We start from the raw sequence: 18,895 nt of genomic DNA, 5'->3' as shown, positions 1-18,895 counted from the left end.
CATAGGCTCTGAAGTAAGACTACCTGGGTTCAAATCTTCGTGTGAACTTGGTCAAATACTTAACTTCTTTGTGCTGCCCGACCCCCTGTGCTGAGCCCAGCCCAGCGTCGCCGGTCACCAGATTGAGTGGAGCCGAGTCCAAGATGGCAACTCCGGCCCCGCCCACTCTGCACTCCCTACCCCCTCACGTGGCAAGCTGGCACCCTACGGCCGGCTAAAAATCGATAATAAGATTTAAATTTTAAGTTTCAGTTGAAGAACAAAACATATTCCAACTGCTATGTCTCTTAACTACTCACACATGTGAGGGAGTGAACACATAAAAAGCTGAAGAAAGCTTTTGGAACCAACTGTCTGTATGCCTTGGAGTCATGCCACTGTTGAGGGGCTGAAAATGTTTTCCTCTTCACCCTGAATCAACAGAAAACCTTCACCCTACAGTTTGTGGACCCAAAAAAAAAAAAGAATACTGCTGTCTGATTGACAACTGAGTAGACTGGCCAGTTGGGGACATACATAGCCAAGTTAAAGATAGTTGACTGCTGCACTGCACCGATCCCAAATTTTATTGGAACACGAATGGAAAAGAGGTGGGCTGTGTGTGATAAAGATGTGGTGTAGGTTCATCTTTGGTGCTGACCAAGAGGAATATCTGGGAAGGCTACAGACCTCAGCAGGAAGACTTGAGATGACCCACTGAATGCCTTGAGGCTGGGGGAGGAGACTGGAATAAGCTAAAATGGAGCTATTTTGCCCAGTGATGTAAACCACAGGTGAAAGGTTTCACTAAGGGACAGGTAAGTGCTATCTCTGAAGGAGTCTGTGGACCATCACCACAATACCAGTGAAGTAAACATCTACTGCTCCCCTTTCCTCTTTTCCCTCCCTGAACTCTCTAATCATGTGGATCCAAAACCAAGTTAGCAAGATGTTGAAAATATATATAAAAGTGCATGGCAGAGAAAGAAAGAAGAAAACAAACCACAACTTCCAGCTTGCCACTGGGACACACTAGGAGATAGAGGAGATATGGAGAAGAAAGCCACTACTTTAAAATAAATTTAGAGTTTTAGATTATTATTGGACACATTAATTACTGAGAGGAAGGCCTTTTACCTTCTGAAGGTGATCCAAAGGGTCACAAGATATATATTACATTTCATGGAGACCCTGAGGAACAAGAGCTCCATACTCTTAAAACAAAACTAGGAAGTAAGGTTGATTTATGATCTCATTATATAAATAGTGCTTGTTTATTTAATCCTTACAACTATTAAATCATTACCTTAACAGTTAATGTACAGAATTAGCTATATAAATAAACAAGGAAGCCAAATACGTTTAACCTTCTTCAATAAAGGCAAACACAAATATATATCATATAGTTAATATAGGCAGAGCTTATCAAATTTAAGTGTGGTTGAGTCCAAAACCCACGCCCTTTACATGACTGCACTGGAAAATGCATATACACATGGCCTATTTTGCTTTGTCATCATGTCAAAGAAGAAGTTTTGTAAAGAAATTCAAAAGAGGGTGGACTGGTTTCACAAGTTAAAAACACAGGCTATCTAAACTCAATTAATCCTGAAAGGAACGGAAGTGGAAAAAAGCCCCGCAGTTTCTCAATTGCTCCCTTCTGGTGGTTCACAGTTGTATATTAAACCCATCATGAGTAATAATACTTCACAAGCAATATTCTTAAGTTTCAGGACAAAAAAAAGTGCTTTAGGAAACATGATGTGAAATACTGATTCAACTAGTGTATTTTTCAACTCAATTATAGTACTAAACAGCTCTTTCAACTTTTAAGGAAATTTACATTTTGCTGCACCCCTCTTTCTCACACAATCCTATTCATTTCAGTTTTATTCTCCACTAGATTTCTGTTTCAATTCAATAATTTCAGCATTTCTATTTTGAGAAATTATAGATAATTAATTACTCTGTCCTAACAGACTGATTTAAATTATTACAGAAAATGGGATTCAAAGTTTTTAATGTGCACTAGGGGAAAAAAACCACATTGGCAGTAATTATTAGTAATTAAATGCTTTTAAAATTAGGAAGATAAATACAGTGCTATCCTGCCAGTCACATTCCTCAGAGTCACAAAGGAGGACACTTTAGAAGACTGCTTAAGGGAATGGAAGTTTACTGTAAAGAAACAGAGGTAATTCTACTGAAGGAGAATGATTCCAATCACATGCATGGAGGCTGTAAGCACTGCAGGCTCCTGGGAAAGCTGCTCTAATTTCCACAGGAGCTGGATGACCCATCCGTTATTTTGCACTTACTTCCCATTTACAAAGAGAGGAATGTGTATGGGAACTCACATAATTGGTTTGATTTAGCACTACACTCTAGAGGGCAGGTTAGACCGCCTTTTCAGAAATGGCCACATTCCCTTTGCACAGTACATACAGGGTTTCCTTTCGGTTTCAGGCTGGTGAATGTCAGTATGCCTGTATTGCAGCTAGAGTTTCCCACAAGGAAGCAAACTGGAATCTAAGCCAAAAAGTATGAGGATGGGGAATTAGGGGAGAAGATGGGATGGGTTGAGGCCCTGTTCCTAAGAATGCATTTATGCAAATGAAAGGTGCTGGGAGACATTCTCCACAGGTCTCTCACATTTCTGTAAATCTTGTGAGCAGAGGTAGTTTTTCTCAGACTATCTTTTTAAAGATGTCTGTACAGGCAATATCCTTAGAAAATAAAAAAGGGTCTCCCTCCAGAACAATGGGCAGGCATGCTTATTGTTCAGCATAAAATATTTGGTTTCCATTAATACAGGGTTCCCCTCAATACAGGGTTCCCCTCCTGTAATGGAACTCACTGTGCAAACAGGTATCATCTGGCCTTCTTCATACCACACTGAGGGAACTGCGGTTTGGAGAACTGCTATTGCCATGAGTAAAAAGGCCCTTAGTCTCTGACCCCGGAGCCTGTGTCTTCTGTCAGTAACCAGAAACAAATGGCAAGCCTATTTGCCATTTGTTAGCTTGCAAATAGGATCAAATCTCAGCCTGGTCAGACTCTGTCAGAATTCTTAGGAGAAGGTTGCAAAGATCAGTAAATGTTTTCATAGAATATTCATTCACTCTTCAATATATAAGCCAAGCACCATGTTAGACCCCACAGTGTAGAATAGTGAAATGGCTGAATGTTTTCTTGCCATACAGAGTAAGACTCAAATTCTGATTCTGTCATTTATTTGTTGTCTCAACTTCCTTACCTACGGAATGGATATTTTTAAAAAATCTACACAGCAGTGTACACCACGTATACAAATATCTAATACAGTATCTGTCATACACTCATCAATCGATAACTATTATTACTGTTATTAGTCATAATACAAACATATATTAAATATATGATATTATACCTTATTAGTATATGTCAGTTTGGAGATGAATTTTCTTTTTCAGGTTACCATGGTAACATAATGCAACAAAAATGGGAACAGGGAAGGGGATGACAAATACCACTGTCTTTCCTCCTCCTTCTCTTCCTTATATTCTTTCTTTTTTCCTTTTTTGTTGGGCCACTTCTACAAGAAGGTGTCTTTTTTTTTGGTCCATAGTTTCCCAACCTAAGATGACTCCTTAATATTTTCACCATGGTAGAGTTCCTAGCCTTTGTCACAGACTGGACTAAAGGATTGTCCTCATGGTGTCAACCCATTTTCTGACATGCTAATATTTCATTTCTGCAAAACCAATCATATTGGACAGGCATTCTGTCCAACTTGGTCATAAAGAAGCTATATAAGGCCAATTACTTCATTTTTCATTCCAGTATCTTTGTTACGTGCTTTCAACTCTGCTGCATGTACCTAGCTTTTTAAACAACAGATATGCTAATCATTCATTTTTATAGCATTATATTTTGTATGTGTCATAATATTTTGTGAATGAAAACAAACATTTCCACATGGAAACCTGAAAATACATTTTAAAAGTTTACTGCAGTCTGCTAAGAAAAAGTCTATTAACAGTGAGTTTTTTAAGAGATGAGGGTGGCAAAAATGCTAAAACTAACAGTAGGGTGACACTTTGGACTAAAACTATAGCTATTTATTTCATTTAAGTACTCCCACTCTCCATTTTCTTAGTCATTTCCTGCTCCTCGCCTGGAATACCTCTTTAACACCTTAGTAAAATTAGACCCATTCTTAAATACTTAAATAGAGCCTTTTCTTGCCACCACCATCACCTTGATAACTGAGCCCAGCTGGTGAATATCATTTCCCCTTTCTTTATACACCCATTTTACATTCTCAAGCAATTAATAATATTCTTCCTTGTAATTAGCTGTAGATGTGTAATATCTCCCTCTGTTACACTGTAAATCACACTGAGAAGGTTTACAGTTTAATTATGTTTTATGACTTACAGTAGCAAGGAGTCGGCAGTATTCATAGACTGTGTCCTAAGTGAAGAGCATTACCTTATAAATAATAAAGCAATAGGGAGCCAGAACTAATAATGATACTTACACTAATCTTTATAGAGAATTTACTTTGAGCCAGGCATTATACTATGCGCTTTACCTGCATTTTCATTTGATATTCACAACAACCCTTTGAGATTACCAATATTATTATTCCCATTTTAGAGTTAAAGAAAGGGAGGCTTAGCATAGGTAAATAATTTCCCCTCAGGTCATACAGCAAGTTGGAGATAAAGTGAGGTTAAGAGCCCAGGACATTAAGTTCTTTTCTCAAAATATAAGAATACAGACACAAGAAGGACCTTTAAGATGGCGGAAGAGTAAGACGCGGAGATCACCTTCCTCCCCACAAATACATCAGAAATACACCTACATGAGGAACAACTCCTACAGAACACCAACTACTGAACGCTGGCAGAAGACCTCAGACCTCCCAAAAGGCAAGAAACTCCCCACGTACCTGGGTAGAGCAAAAGAAAAAAGAATAAACAGAGACAAAAAATAGGGACGGTACCTGCACCAGTGGGAGGGAGCCGTGAAGGAGGAAAGGGTTTCACACACTAGAAGCCCCTTCGCGGGCGGAGACTGCGGGTGGCAGAGCGGGGGAGCTTCGGAGCCGCGGAGGAGAGCGCAGCAACAGGGGTGCGGACGGCAAAGCTCAGAGATTCCCACACAGAGGATGGGTGCCGACCGGCACTCACCAGCCCGAGAGGCTCGAGTGCTCACCCGCCAGGGCGGGCGGGGCTAGGAGTTGAGGCCCCGGCTTCGGTTGGAGGGCAGGGACAGGACTGGGGTTGGCAGCGTGAACACAGCCTGAAGGGGTCAGTGCGCCACAGCTAGCCGGGAGGGAGCCCGGGAAAAAATCTGGAGCTGCTGAAGAGGCAAGAGACTTTTTCTTGTCTCTTTGTTTTCTGGTGCGTGAGGAGAGGGGATTCAGAGCGCCGCTTAAAGTAGTTCCAGAAATGGGCGCAAGCCGCGGCTATCAGCGCGGACCCCAGAGACGGTCATGAGACGCTAAGGCGGCTGCTGCTGCCGCCACCAAGAAGCCTGTGTGCGAGCACAGGTCACTCCCCACACCTCCCCTCCTGGGAGCAACCCGCCACTGCCAGGGTCCCGTGATCCAGGGACAACTTACCCGGAAATCACACGGCGCCCCTCAGGCTGGTACAACGTCACACTGGCCTCTTCCGCCGCAGGCTCGCCCCGCCCTCCGAGCCCCTCCCTCCCCCCACCCCCACCCCACCCCACCCCACCCCCGGCCTGAGTGAGCCAGAGCCCCCGAATCAGCTGCTCCTTTAACCCCGCCCTCTCTGAGCGAAAAACACACACCCTCTGGCGACCTACACGCAGAGGCGGGGCTAAATCCAAAGCTGAACCCCGGGAGCTGTGCTGAACAAAGAAGAGAAAGGGAAATCTCTCCCAGCAGCTTCAGAAGCAACAGATTAAATCTCCACAATCAACTTGATATACGCTGCATCTGTGGAATACCTGAATAGACAAGGAAATCATCCCAAACTGAGGCGGTGGACTTTGGGAGCAACAATATATATATATTTTCTCCATTTTCTCTTTTTGTGAATGTGTATGCTTCTCTGTTGTGATTTTGTCTGTATAGCTTTGCTTTTACCATCTGTCCTAGGGTTCTGTGTCCATTTTTTGTATTTTTGGGTTTTTTTAAGTATAGATATTAGCACTTGTTACCATTGGTGGATTTGTTTGTTGTTTTGGTTGCTCTCTTCTTTCTAACTTTTTTTATTACTTAAATTTTTTTTAATTTTTAATAATTTTTATAATTAATAATTATTATCTTTTCAATAACTTTATTCTATCTTATTTTTTTTATCTTACTCTACCTTATTTTTTTCCTTCATCCTTTCTTTTTTTCGCCCTTGTATTCTGAGCCGTGTGGATGACAGGGTCTTGGTGCTCCACCCAGGTGTCAGGGTTGTGCCTCTGAGGTGGGAGAGCCAACTTCAGGACACTGGTCCACAAGACGCCTCCCAGCTCCACGTAATATCAAATGATGAAAATCTCCCAGAGATCTCCATCTCAATGCCAAGACCCAGCTCTACTCAACGACCAGCAAGCTACAGTGCTGGACACCCTATGCCAGACACTAGCAAGACAGGAACACAACCCCACCCATTAGCAGAGAGGCTGCCGAAAATCATAATAAGTCCACAGACACCCCCAAAAACACACCACCAGACGTGGACCAGCCCACCAGAAAGACAAGATCCAGCCTCATCCACCAGAACACAGGCACAACCAACCTTAGCCACAAGGGGGCAGACACCAAAAATAACAGGAATTAGGAACCTGCAGCCTGCCAAAAGGAGACCCCAAACACAGTAAGTTAAGCAAAATGAGAAGACAGAAAAACACACAGCAGACGAAGGAGCAAGGTAAAACCCACCAGACCATACAAGTGAAGAGGAAATAGGCAGTCTACCTGAAAAAGAATTCAGGATAATGATAGTAAAGATGATCCAAAATCTTGGAAATAGAATGGAGAAAATACAAGAAACATTTAACAAGGACTTAGAAGAACAAAAGAGCAAACAAACAATGATGAACAACACAATAAATGAAATTAAAAATTCCCTAGAAGGAATCAATAGCAGAATAACAGGCAGAAGAACGGATAAGTGACCTGGAAGATAAAACAGTGGAAATAACTACTGCAGAGAAGAATAAAGAAAAAAGAATGAAAAGAATTGAGGACAGTCTCAGAGCCCTCTGGGACAACATTCAAGGCACCAACATTCAAATTTTAAGGGTCCCAGAAGAAGAAGAGAAACAGGGTCTGAGAAAATATTTGAAGAGATTATAGTTGAAAACTTCCCTAACATGAGAAAGGAAATAGTCAATCAAGTCCAGGAAGCACAGAGAGTCCCATACAGGATAAATCCAAGGAGAATCATGCCAAGACACATATTAATCAAACTGTCAAAAATTAAATACAAAAAAATATTAAAAGCAGCAAGGGAAAAGCAACGAATAACATACAAGGGAATCCCCATAAGGTTAACAGCTGATCTTTCAGCAGAAACTCTGCAAACCAGAAGGGAGTGATAGAACATATTTAAAGGCATGAAAGGGAAAAACCAACAACCAACATTATTCTACCCAGCAAGGATCTCATTCAGATTCTATGGAGAAATTAAAACCTTTAGAGACAAGCAAAAGTTAAGAGAATTCAGCACCACCAAACCAGCTTTACAACAAATGCTAAAGGAATTTCTCTAGGCAGGGGACACAAGAGAAGGAAAACACCTACAGTAACAAACCCAAAACAATTAAGAAAATGGTAATAGGAACATACATATCAATAATTACCTTAAATGTAAATGGATTAAATGCTTCAACCAAAAGACACAGATACAAAACAAGATACAAAAACAAGACCCATATGTATGCTGTCTACAAGAGCATATGTACTTCAGACCTAGGGACACATACAGATTGAAAGTGAGGGGATGGAAAAAGATATTCCATGCAAATGGAAATCAAAAGAAAGCTGGAGTAGCAATTCTCATATCAGACAAAATAGACTTTAAAATAAAGACTATTACAAGAGACAAAGAAGGACACTACATAATGATCAAGGGATCAATCCAAGAAGAAGATATAACAATTGTAAATATTTACGCACCCAACATAGGAACACCTCAATACATAAGGCAAATGCTAACAGCCATAAAAGGGGAAATCGACAGTAACACAATCATACTAGGGGACTTTAACACCCCACTTTCACCAAAGGACAGATCATCCAAAATGAAAATAAATAAGGAAACACAAGCTTTAAATGATACATTAAACAAGATGGACTTAACTGATATTTATAGGGCATTCCATGCAAAAACAACAGAATACACTTTCTTCTCAAGTGCTCATGGAACATTCTCCAGGATAGCTCATATCTTGGGTCACAAATCGAGTCTTGGTAAATTTAAGAATACTGAAATCATATAAAGTATCTTTTCAGACCACAACGCTATGAGACTAGAAATAAATTACAGGGGAAAAAAGGTAAAAAAAAAAAAAAAAAACACATGGAGGCTAAACAATACAATACTAAATAACCAAGAGGTCACTGAAGAAATCAAAGAGGCAATCAAAAAACACCTAGAAACAAATGAAAATGAAAGCACGATGAACCAAAACCTATGGGATGCAGCAAAAGCAGTTCTAAGAGGGAATTTTATAGCAATACAATCCTATCTCAAGAAGCAAGAAGAATCTCAAAGGAACAACCTAACCTTACACCCAAAACAATTAGAGAAAGAAGAACAAAAAATCCCCAGAGTTAGCAGAAGGAAAGAAATCATAAAGATCAGATCAGAAATAAATGAAAAAGAAAGGAAGGAAACCATAGCAGAGATCAATAAAACTAAAAGCTGGTTCTTTGAGAAGATAAACAAAATTGATAAAGCATTAGACAGACTCAACAAGAAAAACAGGGGGAAGACTCAAAGCAATAGAATTAGAAATGAAAAGGGAGAAGTAACAACTGACACTGCAGAAATACAAAGGAACATGAGAGATTACTACAAGCAACTCTATGCCAATAAAATGGACAACCTGGAAGAAATGGACAAATCTTAGAAAAGCTCAACCTTCCAAGACTGAACCAGGACGAAATAGAAAATATGAACAGACCAATCACAAGCACTGAAATTGAGACTGTGATTAAAATCTTCCAACAAACAAAAGCCCAGGACCAGATGACTTCACAGGCGAATTCTATCAAACATTTAGAGAAGAGGTAACACATATCCTTCTCAAACTCTTCGAAAATATAGCAGAGGGAGGAACAATTCCAAACTCATTCTAGAGGCCACCATCACCCTGATACCAAAACCAAAGATGTCATAAAAAAAGAAAACTACAGGCCAGTATAACTGATGAATATAGATGCAAAAACCCTCAACAAAATACTAGCAAACCGAATCTAACAGCACATTAAAGGGATCATACACCATGATCAAGTGGCGTTTATCCCAGGAATGTAATGACTCTTCAATATACACAAATTAATCAATGTGATAAACCATATTAACAAACTGAAGGATAAAAACCATATGATCATCTCAATAGATGCAGAAAAAGCTATCGACAAAATTCAACACCCATTTGTGATAAAAACCCTCCAGTAAGTAGGCATAAAGGGAAATTACCGCAACATAATAACGTACATATATGACAAACCCACAGCCAACATCATTTCAACGGTGAAAATCTGAAACCATTTCCACTAAGATCCGGAACAAGACAAGCTTGCCGACTCTCATCACTGTTATTCAACAAAGCTTTGGAAGTTTTAGCCACAGCAATCATAGAAGAAAAAGAAATAAAAGGAATCCAAATTGGAAAAGAAGAAGTAAAACTGTCACTGTTTGCAGATGGCATGATACTATTATACATACAAATCCCAAAGATGCTACCAGAAAACTACTAGAGATAATCAATGAATTTGGTAAAGTAGCAAGAAACAAAATTAATGCACAGAAATCTGTTGCATTCCTATACACTAATGATGAAAAATCTGAAAGAGACATTAAGGAAACAATCCCATTTACCACTGCAACAAAAAGAATAAAATACCTAGGAATAAAGCTACCTAAGGAGACGAAAGACCTGTATGCAGAAAACTATAAGACACTGATGAAAGAAATTAAAGATGATACAAACAGATGGAGAGATATACCATGTATTTGGATTGGAAGAATCAACACTGAAAATGACTACACTACCCCAAGCAATCTACATATTCAATGTAATCCCTATCAAACTACCAATGGCATTTTTCACAGAACTAGAACAAAAAATTTCACAATTTGCATGGAAACACAAAGATCCCAAATAGCCAAAGCAATCTTGAGAAAGAAAACCAGAGCTGGAGGAATCAGGCTCCCTGACTTCGGACTATACTACAAAGGTACAGTAATCAAGACAGTGTGGTGCTGGCTCAAAAACAAATATAGATGAGTGAAACTGGATAGAAAGCACAGAGATGAACCCACACATGTATGGTCACCTTATCTTTGATAAGGAGGCAAGAATATAAAATGGAGAAAAGACAGTCTCTTCAATAAGTGGTGCTGGGAAAACTGGACAGATACATGTAAAAGAATGAAATTAGAACACTTCATAACACCATACCCAAAAATAAACTCAAAATGGATTAAAGACCTAAATGTAAAGCCAGACACTATAAAACTCTTAGAGGAAAATTTAGGAAGAACACCCTTTGACATAAATCACAGCAATATCCTTTTTGACCCACCTCCTAGAGAAATGGAAATAAAAACAAAAATAAACAAATGGGACATAATGTAACTTAAAAGCTTTTGCACAGCAAAGGGGACTATAAAGAGGACGAAAAGACAACCCTCAGAATGGAGAAAATATTTACAAATGAAGCAAGTGACAAAGGATTAATCTCAAAAATATACAAGCAGCTCATGCAGCTCAATATCAAAAAAAATCAAGCAACCCAATCCAAAAATGGGCAGAAGACCTAAAAAGACATTTCTCCAAAGAAGATATACAGATTGCCAACAAACACATGAAAGGATACTCAACATCACTAATCATTAGAGAAATGAAAATCAAAACTACAATGAGGTATTACCTCATACCGGTGAGAATGGCCATAATCAAAAAATGTACAAACAGTAAATGCTGGAGAGGGTGTGGAGAAAAGGGAACCCTCTTGCACTGTTGGTGGGAATGTAAATTGATACAGCCACTATGGAGAACAGTATGGAGGTTCCTTAAAAAATTAAAATTAGAACTACCTTATGACCCAGCAAGCCCAAGACTGGGCATATACCCTGAGAAAACCATAATTCAAAAAGAGTCATGTACCACAGTGTTTATTGCCGCACTATTTTCAATAGCCAGGACATGTAAGCAACCTAAGTGTCCATCGACAGATGAATGGATAAAGAAGATGTGTCACATATACACAATGGAATATTACTCAGCCATAAAAAGAAACAAAATTGCGTTATTTGTAGTGAGGTGGATGGACCTAGAGTCTGTCATACAGAGTGAAGTAAGTCAGAAAGAGAAAGACAAATACCGTATGCTAACACATATATATGGAATTTAAGAAAAAAAATGTCATGAAGAACCTAGGGGTAAGACAGGAATAAAGACACAGACCTACTAGAGAATGGACTTGAGGATATGGGGAGGGGTAAGGGTAAGCTGTGACAAAGTGAGAGAGTGGCATGGACATATATACGCTACCAAATGTAAAATAGCTAGCTAGTGGGAAGCAGCTGCATAGCACAGGGAGATCAGCTTGGTGCTTTGTGACCACCTAGGGGGGTGGGATAGGGAGGGTGGGAGGGAGACGCAAGAGGGAGGGGATATGGGGATATATGTATACATATAGCTGATTCACTTTGTTGTACAGCAGAAACTAACACACCATTGTAAAGCAATTATACTCCAATAAAGATGTTAAAAAAATAAAAATATAAAATAAAATAACATATAATAAAATAAATAACAGATCTTAAAAAAAAAGAATACAGACACCATTAGAAATTTACCACCACGCCTATTTATGAAGAGAGCTCTAAAGAATGTTTCCAGTCCATTAAATATTCTGTAATTGTATGAATGACAAATGTAAAGGTTTACATAGTTACTCACTTGACATAACGTTTTCATATTGCTTTGACACCTAAAAATATATTTTTTAATTCACAAATTATGCATGATGATTTAAAAAGTATCATTAAACGTGGTAAAGATGACAGGTTTCCAGCAGTGTACAATTAACCCCATGAATACTTTATTAGACCTTTATGGGATAATAAAAATTATCATGGTTTTGGGAACACCATAATACATCTTATATAGACTAACGGAATTTTCTTCTGTGTTAAGTCCAGTGGAGTAATAGAAGGTGATCTATATAATTCATTTTGACACGAGAATATTATTTTTTTTTGCATTTTCACAAAGTACTCATCAAGAAACTTGCTAAAGAATAGGTTCACTGTCCCTATGAAGACGACATAACTGAAATGGCTCAATTTGATTCTACAAGGGTATGTTAGGTGGTGCTTTGAAGAAAAGAAACCTTAACTTGATAATAATTTAAATATCAGTTCTCAATCAAATGTCATCATATGGGCTCAGATGAGCAGTGATTAATTTAATTCATTCATCAAATCTTTATTAGGCACTACTACCCTCTGAGATAATTTATTAGTTGCTTGGAACACAAAGACTAGTAAAATACCATTCCTGCTGCTTAGGCACTCATGGTCTAGAAATAGGAACAAGAAGTGCAAACAAGTCAGGGTGATGGTGTATATTTTATAACAGAAGTATATACAGGCTGAAATGGGCTCCTAAAAAACATGATCAGTTCTAACTGGAGGAATAACAAAGTTTCATTGATCTAAAATCTTGAAAACTATCTGAGTCTTGAAAACAGGAGGAGAAAATATTTTTTTTAAGGGAATGGGGTTGAGGAGAAGGGAGGAAGGCATTTCAGACAGTAGGAAAAGCTTAATAAGCAAAGAGACAGAGACTAGAAAATACTCTCCCATGTTCTGGGGATGACAGATTGGGCTACAGGATGTGAGAAGGGTTAAAAGTGTGATAAGGGGGATATCTGGAAAGATAATCAAGAACCAGATCATGGAGAGTTTGTCAAAGAAATTATCATGCTTGAACTTTATCCCATAGATATTTTGGAGGCCATGAGAATGCTTAGGCAAAGGAGTAACAGAATCAGATTTAGATTTGAGAGAAAATATACTGTTAATCCAGAGTAGCGAGGCTGGATTACAAGTATGAAGATGTGAAGAAGGGGGAAATGCTAGAAATCTACATTAGCCCAGATGGGAGCTGATCAGGGTGACCTGAGGCAGCAGCAGTAGGGATTTACAAGAGGGCAAAGACCAGAGCAGTGTATCTCCACAGTGCACACTTTAGAAATATGTGATTTCTTTTGTGTTGTCATGTTGACTGGAAGGCTATACTGACATTTAGTGGTTGAAACATGTATTAGTCTCCTACTGCTGTTGTAAAAAATAACCATAAACCTAGTGGCTTAAAAGAGCACAAATGTATTATCTCACTGTCCTGGAGATCAGAAGTCTTGAATAGGTAGGAAGGCCTGCATTCCTTCTGGAGGCTCTACAGAAGAATCCATTTCTATGTCTTTGCCATGTTCTACAGGCTGCCCACATTCCCTGCCTCATGGCCCTGCATCATTCTGACCTCTCCTTCCATCACATCTCCTCTGACTCTAACCCTTCTGCCTCCCTCTGATAAGGACCCTTGTGATTGCACTGGGCTCACTCTGATAATCCAGGATAATTTCACCAGCTCAAGATCCCTAATTCAATCATATCTGCAAAGTCTCTTCTGTCACATATGGTAACATATTCAGAGGTTCTGAGCATCAGGATATGGATATCTCTGGAGGACCATTATTGTGCCAAGCACAGGGCATATATGTTAAAATTTTGTAATATGTAGGCCATTCCCAAATGACAAAGCATTGTCCCACAACTTGCACGATTTTGGAATGCTCCCTTGGGCACTTACAAAAGTGAAAAAAAAAACTGTTTATAATTACATGAACCTAGAGCCTAATGTCATTTAATACGATCATGCAAAATATTTTTTCAAAGTTTAATATATATTTATTTTTCTTGTCATTCAACTATGCACAATTCAAAGAAAGATACTGCTTCATTTTCTTTGCAATTTCACAAAGGCTTTTCCACCATTTTTGAAAAATCACATCACCTTAGCTCTGCCACTTCTGGAATGCAATCACCAGTGCTATACACCTGTCTGCAAATCAACCAACACAAAATTTCCTGCTTTGGGTGTTACATAATGGAGAAGTACAGGGGTGGGTCTAGCTTAAATCAGAGGCATAAAGCAAGGTGCCAGATTCAGTTTCTCTGTCTCTGGGCTTGGCTGAGCTCTGCTTTCCTTCGTGAGTGACTTCATTCTCACATTATATAAACAGCAGCAGCTCTAGTTTCACAGCCCCTCAGTTTCAAATCCAGCTGGAACTCCTATCACTCAAACAAAAGCAGGGAGGTAAACAGTGATCCTCACTGGCCAATCTAAGGCACATGGTCCTCTCCAAACTAATCATTGAGGCTTGGGGAATGACTGTATTGAGTAGCTTAGGCCAAAGTCAGGTGGCCCAAGCCCAGTCCCAGGATCTAGCCAGACTTGATGCAAATAAATCAGAAGTGGGGGCCCTGGTGGATTCCAGGAGGAAGATCTGGGCTCTATTAAAGGAAGGCGATGGATACAGAAACAAAAGTGGCTGATGTCCGTTGCACCAACTAAAAACTCAAAATCTGTCATTTAATGTGTTTGGGATTTTAGATTTCAAAAATCACTTATAGCTAGCTTATTAAAAATGGTAAAGAGCCTAGATAAATTGTAAAAATGAGTGTAATTTTTCTTCAGTTTCACCTGCTTTATGTTATGAGAATTAAAAAAGGAGCATTTTGTCAAAAATCTGAAAAAAGGGATAAAGTTGACTTAGTTATATAAATATAATTGCAATTATTTATTTTATACACTTTTGAAAGCAATCAATCCACTAGAATATTAATGTTGCAGGGGCAGAATTTTCTTCTCTGCTTGGTTCACTGCTGAATCCCCCCCAAAAGAGGATGTGGTACACAGTAGGCACTGTATAATAATTTCTTGATTGAATGAGTCAATAAACTATTCTACCTAATTCTTTCTGAAGTCTGCCACATCAATGAACTTTAGCTGAAATGATCAAGATGTTCAAAGTACAGGTAGAGAAAGTACGTTTCAAAATGAAAAGTTACGGGCTTAACATCCACATCTATGTTCAACAGTAATAGTATTACCTAAACATATTACCTAACATATAAACATCAAGACGTTAAGATTCTGAAGCAAAATATTCTCAGACTCAAAAGATTCATTTGGAGCTCTATAAAAACACAACGGTGTTATTTTACAAATACAAGTAGTGAGAACATAGCATTAAATAGCTGAGATAGTAATGAGTAATTGTTACAAAAACAAAATGTGCTAAGAGCCTTACAAGTATTATGTCATTTAATCTTCATCAGAACCCTAGGATGGGACTAGTATTGTTTTCACTACAGGTGAGGAAATTGAGACTAAAATATCTTAATTAACCTCCTTCAGTTCACATGTTAGCAAGTGACAAAGCCAGGCTCTGAAAGCAGATGTTTCCAGAGCTCATGTACTTAATCACCATGTAAACTGTTCTACAGAATTTAAATAGCTTGCACAGTGAAATTATAATATGGAAGGTTTGGGTGGTTTTTGTTTTTTAGTAATAATATTTGTCCAAAGAAGGAAACACAATGAAAACATGGATACATTTACCATGAATTAAGCCTCCCTTATTTTGCTTCAGACAATTTGATACATACACAGATACACTTGAGTATGTGTGTTGCACACTTACATACACACATATAAAGATACAGGAATCCAAGACTCCACTGTAACATTTAAATTCTAAGCAATATAGCAAAGTACAAGAAAGGAAATATGCTTGTTTTGGGTAAAGTGGATCAACTGGTAGAGCACAAGATTTAGAAACAAGGAAAAACAGCCTAATTGATGTCCCACTGCTCCCTTAAAAAAATAACTTAATCTCTTCTTCTTGAAAAAGAGGGATAAATAATATTTAAATCTTACCTATCTCAAAGAGATGCAAAAAGATTAAAATATTTAAAAATAAACCTTAGATATATCTGCAGATTATCAGAGGTTCTTCAAATAAAACGTTACCCTTTGTTGCTCATTTTATTTCCTTTCTTGAAGACAGTAGTTCTTATGGCACTGACAACAATCGTCCTATGCGAAGTCCCCCATTATAACATGTGTTACTGAATGGGACTTTTAAGAAAGGGCTTTTGAGAGAGAGAGAGAGACAGAGAGAATATGAATTGTTTTATTGTTGTTAACTTGATCAAAGCCCAAAAGAGACATTTCTTTTATATCAGCTTCAAAGATGAAACGCTGTTCTAGACCACTAGTACTCATGAGTTGATTACACAGACCACTAATTCTCAAACTATAGTCCCCAGATCAAAAGCAGCCTCAATCTGGGAATGTGTTAGAAATGCAAATTTGTGGACCCCACCTGGACCTAATTGCAGCAGAAACTCTCTAGTTTTAGCAAGCGTTCCATGTGATTCTGGGGCAAAGTAAAATTTGAGAACCACTCTTCTACTCAGCAGTGAGGTAGAAACATCATTCTCCTTTTACTCAGTCTAATAGACCCGGTATTGAAAGCTATTAAGAGAATTCCATTCATGGTTTGAAGTTGTTAAAGAAGAGGGGGAAAGTCAGAACAGATCCTATTCAAATTCTGCACGCATTCAATAGTAACACTGATTACCAAAGCCTTACTTACATAGGGTTCCTTCTCTGCCTCTGTCTCAGACTCTCCTGCATCCCTCTTACAAGGACCCTTGGGATTATATTAGGCCCTCCCAGATAATCCAGGGTAACCTCTCCAACTCAAATCCTTAACTTAATCACATCTGCAACTCCCTTTGGCCATGTAGGGTAACACAGTTCAGGTTCTGGGGATTTGGACATCTTGGAGGGGTCATTATTGTGACTACTACACTATCCTAGAACATGCAAAAATATAAAACAGACTTCTTAGGGAGAGGGTGTTTTTTCTTAAACTATATTAATTCAGTTAAACAATGCAATACTTTTATTTCAACTGTTGCATTTTGTGCAAATGTGTTTTTATGTGTAAACAGTTGGCTACTGTATTATAAGAAAAGTACATATATTACAAATTAAAACTTAAGCACTTCTGCTCCATAAAAGAACAGAATCATTTGGTGAAAATTTTGCAGTTAAAAAAAAAGGTCTATTCAACTGGAGACAGCACTAGAGTGTGTGGGAAAAGTACAGTGTAGCAAGGAAACATCATTTGTTAAGAATATCTGTTTTAATTCTGAAGGTACTGAAATGACCGTATCATTCAATAAATCTTCATAACGAGTCAGTAAAACAAGTAATTTAAGGCAAAACAACTTTGTTCTTTCCGAAGAAAAAGAGAAAGGCTCTCCTAGCCCCATAGCCAGCAATGGGCCATGTATCATGGAACGTTCTCCAATCAGCAGAACTGGCTTCTCCTCTTTTTTTTTTTTTTTTTTTTTTTTCCTTCTCCACTGAAGCAGAATTCAGCTCGGTTGACTGTACAGTCATCTCTCTTTTCAAGCAAGGGGAGATGCATATTACTTGACAGAGCCCCAGTTTCTCTGGTGCCAGCCTTCAATTTAATTGTAAAGAGAGTAAAGATGCTGAAAAGACTGATGAGTCAGGAACTATCGAGACCATTATACCCAAACCCAAAGAAGAAAATGGTGAATCATTTTGGAGTCCTGAAGTGGAATGCTTTCTGGACTTCATCAACATCATTTGAATCACTGTCCAGCCTCCTTCTGCTTGTCAATGACAGAAATCTGAAGGCATACACGGACCAAAAGATTGATGACTTTGATAGAGGGGGAAAATCACAATGCAGCAGAAAGTGTGCACATTTTCCAACTAATGCCCATTCATCATATAGAAAAGACAGAACTGTAGTGCCTGTGCAAGCCCAGATACGATCGTCAGGTTTAAGCATGGATCCTTTACCTAGTTAAATTGCCAGAGACGAAAAAATAATCAAAGGAAACAAATGTTACTCTTTCGATAGCTCCCATAAAAGTTCAAGATTTTCCATTAAAAATTAAAGGTAATAATTCATAATAAATACATTTATAACAGTCGAGGAATCCATCCCATTGAAGCTGCCTTTCTTTTTTTTTGGTTTCACATTTGCTTATTAAAAGACTAGGACAGTGGTTTTCAAAGTGTGGTCCCTGAACCAGCAGCAGCAGCAGCAGCATCACCTGGGGACTGGTTAGAAAAGCAAATTATCTACTCCAGACCTAACAAAATCAGAAATTCCAGGTCTGGGGCCCAGCAAATTGGGTTTATCTAGCCTTCCAGGGAATTCTGATGCAGTCTAAAGTTTTAGAACTGTGAAGATAAAGAAAAGCATTATATGAGGTGATATACTATTTCAAGAAAAAAAATTAGTGTTCCCATTTCTACATGGAACATACACTGGAATCTTATTAAAAGAAGCTGCTCACATGTAGCTTCCAAATTCTAGCAACTATCATTTTTCTATTTCTCCCTCTGCATGGGAAACTCCAGGGGACAATATGTGGCATTTTCAATTATTGAATTGCATTTTGCTTTTACTTGTAGCTACTAAGCTCAAGAAATAATAAACTGATTAAGCTCAGCCCACTTATAACTCATTGTAGGCTTTCCAAAGCACTTGGATATATATTTTACATGACATATTGTGCTTAGCAATAAGGCAGTGAAAAAACAA

At 38.5% G+C, this 18,895-nt stretch overlaps 1 protein-coding gene across 6 annotated transcripts in view; it reads right to left on the bottom strand.

Annotated features, from left to right (window-relative positions):
• Nucleotides 1-18,895, bottom strand: part of IL1RAPL1 (interleukin 1 receptor accessory protein like 1) — a 1,345,156-nt gene that overhangs the window by 742,428 nt on the left and 583,833 nt on the right. The window contains exon 1 of one of the 6 annotated variants that reach the window (XM_079910449.1): nt 5,591-5,638. The exons of 4 other annotated variants lie outside the window; for them this stretch is intronic. The gene's annotated coding sequence lies outside the window, so the exon portion shown is untranslated. Of the gene's footprint in view, nt 1-5,590; nt 5,639-18,895 lie in introns of those variants that run through there. One more of the 6 variants, XM_079910448.1, reaches the window with a different exon arrangement.

This window comes from Stenella coeruleoalba (genome assembly GCF_951394435.1).
Source record: "Stenella coeruleoalba genome assembly, chromosome: X".
NCBI classification, from domain to species: Eukaryota; Metazoa; Chordata; class Mammalia; order Artiodactyla; family Delphinidae; genus Stenella; species Stenella coeruleoalba.
This window is presented reverse-complemented; position numbering and strand designations above follow the sequence as displayed.